This window comes from Octopus bimaculoides, chromosome 19 (genome assembly GCF_046866305.1).
Source record: "Octopus bimaculoides isolate indiv1 chromosome 19, ASM4686630v1, whole genome shotgun sequence".
NCBI classification, from domain to species: Eukaryota; Metazoa; Mollusca; class Cephalopoda; order Octopoda; family Octopodidae; genus Octopus; species Octopus bimaculoides.
This window is the reverse complement of record NC_142946.1, coordinates 24,302,063-24,310,828: the sequence shown is the minus strand read 5'-3', so window position 1 is coordinate 24,310,828 and position 8,766 is coordinate 24,302,063.

Genomic DNA, 8,766 nt, shown 5'->3' with positions numbered 1-8,766 from the left:
GATAGTCGTCACATATCTACCACAACCTCCACCTCTGAGTCTCTCCTATATTCCACTCCATTATTCACTACAACCACCTGTACACTGCCCACTCACCCAGTCCAAACCCTCTGATTCACCTCACCTATTCTCACCACCTCCAATGTCCCTCAAGGGTATGTCTCCACACATCATCGTCACCAGCACTATTGCCCTCTTTATCTTACTCTCTCACTCAATCTCCTTTGTTTTCCAACTGAGTTGTCCATGTATCTACTCTACAGCAAGACTTCTATCCTTGTCCCTCTATACTTTTAATCTCTCGACTGGCACAAAGCCACTCCACTCAATACTACTACCCTTCTCCAAGCCAAGGACTTTTGTCTTGCAAGTTGCTTGGTCATCCTGTTGGTGCTGTTTGCCACATAAAAAAGCACTCAGTACACTTTGTAAAGTGGTTGGCATTAGTAAGAACATTCAACCATAGAAACCATGTCAAACAGACAATGGAACTAGGTGCAGTTCCTGGCCTTACCAGCTTCTGTCAAACCGTCCAACTCATCCCAGTATGGAAAACAGATGTTAAATGATGATGATGATGATGATGATGATGATGATGATGAAATAAAGCTATTTTTTTTTTCATGTGGGAGTATAAATAATGTTTAAGAAGCTGAAAGTGACTTCTAACTTGGACACATTAGAAAGTACTGAGAAGGAGAAATTACAGAGGCTTCAACTAGACAATTCAAGTCATAAAATAAGTGAGAGTTTGAACAAAGTGTCGGGGAGGGTTATCTTGGATAAATGAAGGTTAGGCTTATGTTAAGATTTATCTTAGATCTTTTATCTTTTATTTGTTTCAGTCATTGGACTGTGCTGGGTCACCACTTTGAAGGGTTTAGTCAAACAAACTGACCCCAGTATTTCATTTTTTTTTTTTCTTTTTAAAGTCTGGCACTTATTCTATCAACCTCTTTTACTAAACTGCTAAGTAAAGGGGACATAAACAAACCAACAACTTGTCAACCAGTGAGAGAGGACAGATTCAAGTATCACACACATACACACACACATGATGGGCTTCTACACAGTTTCCGTCTACCAAATTCACTCACAAGGTACTGGTGAACACAGGGTTACAGTAGGAGACACTTGCCTAAGGTGCTGCACAATAGGACTGAACCCAAAATAATGTGGGTGTAAAGCAAACTTCTTAACCACACAGCCATACCAAGCATTTTATAAAAATTCAATCTAATAAATTACATCATTCCTATTCTAATTTCTCTGCCTTAGTCAAGTCTCCTTTGTAATCCACGCTGGGTTTTTAAAATTTTTTTATTATGACTGACAGTTTTGTCTGACTTACTTAATCTTCTAATAGGCTGTTTTGGGTTTCTTTCAATTAAGCTCATTATGATTAAAGCAGCGCACACTCATTTCTCAAATCTCTTAACATCTTAGCAAAGATTGCTTGTCATAATCTCTCCCTTTTGTTTTCTTTTTTTTTTTACAATGCTCTTATTGTTATTCATCATTATTTTTACTTTCAGAAATTCTAATATGATCACATTTTTGTTAGGTGGGCCTCTGCACAGCTGCATATAGGTCTAAATAATTGTGACTATAATTCCTAATTATAGTCTATTTCAAGGTCATTATTTCCAAATAGATAATCATCAGGGGTCGGTTTCTTTATGGCTTTGACATGGAACATAAAAAATAAATTTGTCTGAAATCAGTGGATAGAATTGAAACACTCCTTGTTGGAGTTTTTTTTATTTGCCACTACTAATTATAATTTATTCCTTTAGGAACAGAGAGTACTCTTACAATTTTCAGATAACTTTTGATAGCTTTCAATTTCTTGCTTCCTTATTACGACTACTGCTGCTGCTCATTATTATCATTATTATTATTGTTATTATTATCATTATTATTCAGTAGTTTTATTTTTATAGCGTGCTTTCGCTTCACTACCGAGCGCAGCTCTGTGTGCCTTGGGTATGTGCTGTGGTTTGCTGTGATGCTCTTATGGTTACTGTATTGAAAGTGTTTTGCGTAGGATGTGTCCAGTGCCCAGTAGTGCAATTTTGCAGTGCCCAGTAGCATGCCAGGCAAAATGCTTAGCAGTATTTCATCCATCTTGAAGTTCTGATTTCAAATTCCACCAAGGTCGACTATGCTTTTCATCTCTTCAGGGTCAATAAATTAAAAACTAGTGAGACACTGAAGTCAATGTAATTGACTAATCCCCAAACTTCAGACCTTGTGCCTATAGTAGAAAGGAGTAGTAGTAGTAGTAGTAGTAGTAGTAGTAGTAGTAGTAGTAGTAGTAGTAGTAGCAGTAGTAGTAATAGCAGCCGCAGCAGAAGTATTGTTATTAAGGCAGACAGCTGGCAGAATTGTTAGCACACTGGACAAAATGCTTAGCAACATTTTGCTCATCTTTATGTTCTGAGTTCAAATTCTGCTAAGGGCAACTTTGCCCTTTGTTCTTTTGGTGGGGTTGAGTACTGAGGTCAGTGCAATCAATTTCCCACCACCTCCAAAATTGCTGGCCTTTTGCCAAAATTGGAAACAATTAGTATTATTATTACTCAGTTAGGAAGTGGAACCAGTTAGCCTTAGGATCTCTTGGATCAAGACAGATATCCAGTCTTTCATTGGTTTCTTTGAGGACTCCACCTTATCTGTCTTTATTGCAGGTGAGAATGTTGAAGTTGCTAACTGCTTCACTTATCTCAGTAGTGAGATTCCAAGAAGTCCTAAAAAGACTTGGACAAGCTGGAGCAGTTGTGGACTCATTGGACAAGGGTGTTTGGTCCTGCCAATATCTTTGCAGGAAGACAAAGTTTCAGGTCTTGAAGTCTCTGGTCTTCCCTGTCTTGCTCTATTGTTGTGAGACTTGTACATTGTTCAGGGCCCTTAGGAGCTGCCTGAACTTTTTTGGTACCAGGGAGTTTCTTTTCTATCATCATATATTCCGCAGTTACTTGTTATATTTCTTCTCATTACATGTTTTTGGTAATTTCTGGTGGGAAGACTTTGATCTTGTGCTGCAATTAAAAATCCTTCAGCCTCTTCTTTGAGTCCTGAGCTTTTCAGCCATTGTTGGGATTTTGCTTTGTCTATTTCTTTTCTGTTTAGTTTAACCCAGTATTTGCCATAAAGGGACTTTTCTTGCCATTGTTTTATTATGATTCATTGCTGTTCCAGTTTCAATTTGGATTTCAGTTGTTTTACAGCTTTTGTTGTTTCTTCTTTTTCTCCATAGTTGTTAGGTACAATGACTTCTTTTTTGCATTTGTGAGCTTCCTTAAAGACTGAAAACGGTTTTTTGTTTTGTTCAAATTTTATGGCTATTTGTATTAGTTTCCCTTGCTTCTGAAGTAGGTATTTCTGTGGTCCTAAGGTGGTTATTTTGTAATCGTTTTCTAGCTGTATAAGGCCTTTATCACCTTCAATACATTGTATATATAACCTTTCTATGTCAGGTTTTGTTTGGTGCATCCTAAATCCTGTCATTATTTTCTTGTCTTTCTGTCTATTTTGATTAGTTCATTTAGAGTCCAGTTAAGAATATTGTAGCTGTAACTGATAACTGGGATGGCTAGAATGTTGATACCTATTATCCTGTTTTTTGCATTTAACTCTGTTTTCAGTATTAATCTAACTCGTTTATTGTATTCTTTTCTTATCTTCTCTTTCATTTGTGTGTATTGTATCGTATCTAGTTCATTGATTCCTAAGTATTCGTATGTCTGGCTTTGGTCTAAGTTTCCCTCTTTTCAAGGTTGCTTTGGCACAATTTTCTAAGCCAAATTTCATGTTTATTTCTTTGGTAAATCCATGTACTGTCTGTAGTAATGTTTCCAGCTGTTTATCTTTTGTAGCATACAGTTTTAGATCATCTATACATAAGAGATGGCTGATTGTTTTTCCATTATTTTTATTATTATTATTATTATTATTATTATTATTATGATGATGATTATTATTATTATTATTATTATTATCATTATTATTATTATCATTATTATTATTATTATTATTATTATTATGATTATTATTATTATTATTATTATCATTATTATTATCATTATTATTATTATTATTATCATCATCATTATTATTATTGAGTGAGAGAGCAGTGCATGCCATCAAAGTGACACTGGGGTGAAATATATGAAGCCCAGTATACCCATCATGACTACCCATGTGATAAGAGTACACCAGGCACACAGCTTTGTCTTTCATCCTTTCGGGGTCGATTAAATAAGTACCAGTTATGCACTGGGGTTAATGTATTTGACTTAATCCTCTCCCTCAAGCTGCCCATTATAATTAAGACAGTGAGCTGACAGAATCATTAGAATGCCAGGGAAAATGCTTAGCAGCATTTCATCCATCTTTATGTTCTAAATTCAAACTCCACCAGGGTGGACTTCGTCTTTCATCCTTTCTGGATCAGTAAAATAAGTATCAGTTGAATTAGGGTCCATGTAATCAACTTACCCCTCCTCAAAAAATCGCTGGCCTTGTGCCAAAATTTGAAACCATTATGCACTAGATATATGCTAAATGGAATTTGTTCAGGCCCTTTATGTTCTGAGTTCAAATTCCAGTTGATTTTGCTTCACATCCTTTTGGGTTTCAATAAAATAAGTACCAATGGAGTATCCCTCTGCCAAAATTTAAGGTTTTGTGCCTATATTAGAAAGGATTATTATTATTATTATTATTATTATTATTATTATTATTATTATTATTATTATTATTATTATTATTATTATTATTATTATTATTATTATTATCATCATTACAAAGAATTCTTATTGGATTGGCAGCATCATTAGCATTAGACAAATGCCTTGCAGTATTTATTCTGGCACTTTCTGTTCTGAGTTCAAACCCAGCCAATATCAAGCTAACTTTTTTTCCCCACCAAAATTACAGGCTTTCAGCCTAAATTACAAATCATCATCATCATCATTATTAAGGCAGCAAGCTGGCAGAATCATTAGCACACAGGGCGAAAAATGCTTAGCGGCATGTCCCCTGCATCCTGCTTCAGCTGGCCAGGTTTGTCAAACTGTTCAACCCATACCAGCATGGAAAACAGACGATAAGTGAAGATGAGGATGATGAATATCTCCTACTATTTTAAAATAAATGAATTGTTGAAGAGACATTGAAAAACAAAAAGAAATCACAGACTCTGATGAGAGTGGAGGAACTCTCAATAGTGATGACTTAGATAACATCAGTTAAATAGACAAGGAGGAAAGTGAAGAAAAAGTAAGACAAAATTGGTCAACATAGTCAGGGAATGGGAAAAGCTAAACTCCTCAAAGATGCTGAAGAAAGAGAAAAATGAGCAAAGTACATCACAAGGAGGCCTGCTTCGTTATCTGAGGAGTTTGCTAAGGAGAGATGTTATATATTTTAGTTTCTTCAAAGGTAATAAAGTAGTCTTACAGAAATCACTGAGGAGGGATGTCAGATACAGCCAGCCATTAAGTTGATCTTTTGTTTAATGAGCCAGAGTTTATTTTTTGTATTTTAAGAGATTCTAAAACAATATTGTTTTTAGGAAGATTTTCTTGTGCAGCTTTGTTCAGAATTTTAGGAATATTTTAAAAATCTATTTTAATTTTGTGAGAAACCCCCCACCCACCCCCTCAAAATGTAAGACAAGTCAAAATAGATAATCTTTTAAGATAGATTGCAAACTTAAGCAGTAGCTTAATAAACCCAAGTAACACACCAACAAAAAAAAAACTAACACCAAATATTAAAAAAATTGTACCACTTTAATAAATATTTTCATTTATTTTTTTTTCTCATTTTCATATGTATTTTTTATAATATATTTCTTAAAACAGAAGTTCAACTTGTTAATGATTCATGTGATAGGAATTGTCTGACCTAAAACTGAAATCCTTTATGTCCGGTTCATTTGCACTACTTGATTCATGCTGTTAGTTGTTCTGTAACGTCAAAAGACATTAATCTATAAACATTATTCACAGAAGAATGATTTCTGTGTGTAGGAGGAAGAAAAAGAAGAGGAGGAGGAGGAGAGGGAGGAGGAGTTGCATAACATGCGTCATTTGTAACTAATGTGTGACAATGTGTTGACTGATGACGTATTAGGAGCTTTCACTAAGCTATGCGAATGACTTTGATTTACACTTACTTGACAACTCTCTCTTGCCAAGAAGTCAATATATGAATTTAAAAATAAAACTGGGATAGCCAACAGTATCTTCATTCAATACCAAATATGTCATTTCTTTCAGGACTATGACAAAACAACAATGACTTTTTTTACTCATCAACCAATGTATAACTTGAAACTTACTAAATATATATATATACATATAATACATATGCGTGTGTGTGTGTATGTGTGTGTAATATAATATAATATAATATAATATACACATATATGTGTGTGTGTGTGTGTATATGTATATATATGTATGTATGTATGTATATATATATGTATGTGTATATATATATATATATATGTATGTATGTATATATATGTATGTGTGTATATATATATATATATATATATATATATATATATATGTGTGTGTGTATATATATATATATATTATTTAGTTTAAAAGATTTCCAACACTGTCTGTTTTTTATGTTTTATTTATATTCCTGCAAAACCAATGTGGGGTATAGAATATGGAATATACAATATATAATATAATATACAATATATAATATAAAATAAAATAAAATAAAAATGGATGGCACCATTAAAGTCTGTCATACCGGCCATGACGAAGGGAAATAGCCCTGAAACTCGAGTCGCCTTTATATATTTATATTTATATATTTATATATTTGATCCTTTATATTGAACACTCAATATTTCATCTACATTCAATACTTTCTTTCATGGTGCCATCCATTTTTATTTTATTTTATTTCATATTATATATTGTATATTATATTATATATTGTATATTCCATATTCTATACCCCACATTGGTTCTGCAGGAATATAAATAAAACATAAAAAACAGACAGTGTTGGAACTCTTTTAAACTAAATAATATATTCCTCTATACACAATCATACAAAAACCCCCACCTTTTTTGTATTTATTTTTACTCGCATATATATATATATATATATATATATATATATATATATATATATATATATATATATATATATATATACATATATACATACATACATACATATGTATATATATATATATATACATATATATATATATATATTTGTATCATCATCATCATCATCGTTTAACATCCGCTTTCCATGCTAGCATGGGTTGGACGATTTGACTGAGGACTGGTGAAACCGGATGGCAACACCAGGCTCCAGTCTGATTTGGCAGAGTTTCTACAGCTGGATGCCCTTCCTAACGCCAACCACTCAGAGAGTGTAGTGGGTGCTTTTACGTGTCACCCGCACGAAAACGGCCACGCTCGAAATGGTGTCTTTTATGTGCCACCCGCACAAGCCAGTCCAGGGGCACTGGCAACGATCTCGCTCGAAAATCCTACAGGAGCCAGTCAGGCGGTACTGGCAACGGCCACGCTCAAAATGGTGCATCTCATGTGCCACCCGCACAAGAACCAGTCCAGGGGCACTGGCAACGATCTTACTTGGCTTGCCGGGTCTTCTCACGCACAGCCCATTTCCAAAGGTCTCGGTCCGTAGTCATCGCCTCGGTGAGGCCCAATGTACGAAGGTCTTGCCTCACCACCTCAGCCCAGGTCTTCCTGGGCCTACCTCTTCCACGGGTTCCCTCAACTGTTAGGGTGTGGCACTTTTTCACGCAGCTATCCTCCTCCATTCTCACCACATGTCCATACCAGCGCAATCGTCTCTCTTGCACGCCACAACTGATGCTTCTAATGTTCAGCTTTTCTCTCAAGATACTTACACTCTGACGGGTATTCACATTGACAGATACTTACACTCTGACGATATATATTTGTACGTATATATATATATATATATATATATACATATGTATGTATGTGTGTATGTATGCATGTATATATATTCTTTTACTCTTTTACACGTTTCACTCATTTGGCTGTAGCCATGACGGAGCACTGCCTTTAGTCGAAGAAATCAACCCCAGGACTTGTTCTTTGCAAGCCTACTACTTATTCTATCGCTCTCTTTTGCCGAACCACTAAGTTTCAGGGACATAAACACACCAACATCAGTTGTCAAGCAATGGTGGGTGGACAAACACAAACACTGAGGCATACACACATAAATATGTACATACATACATATATATATATATACATGACGGGCTTCTTTCAGTTTCCATCTACCAAATCTACTCACAAGGCTCTGATCAGCCTGAGGCTATAATAGAAGACATTTGCCCAAGGTGCCACACAGTGGGACTGAACCTGGAATGATGTGGCTGGGAAGCAAGCTTCTTACTACACCTGCACCTGCACCTACATATATATGTATATATATATATATATATATATATATATATATATATATATATATATATATATATATATATATATATAACGTGAGAGAGTTAGGGGTTGGGGGTTCAACCCACTAAGGGATAGTATCTATCCAGTATACTGCTGGGAGGGTACCCAATTATTGCTACACTAGTGCTATCCTAAGTGCAATCAATGGGAGCGGGTAAAAGTGGAGGTTTTACCCAAAATTTGTGTAACAATTAGAAAATGGAGGATAATATGCTGAACCCAATTACTTGCAGACGGTGTATCCCGTTGA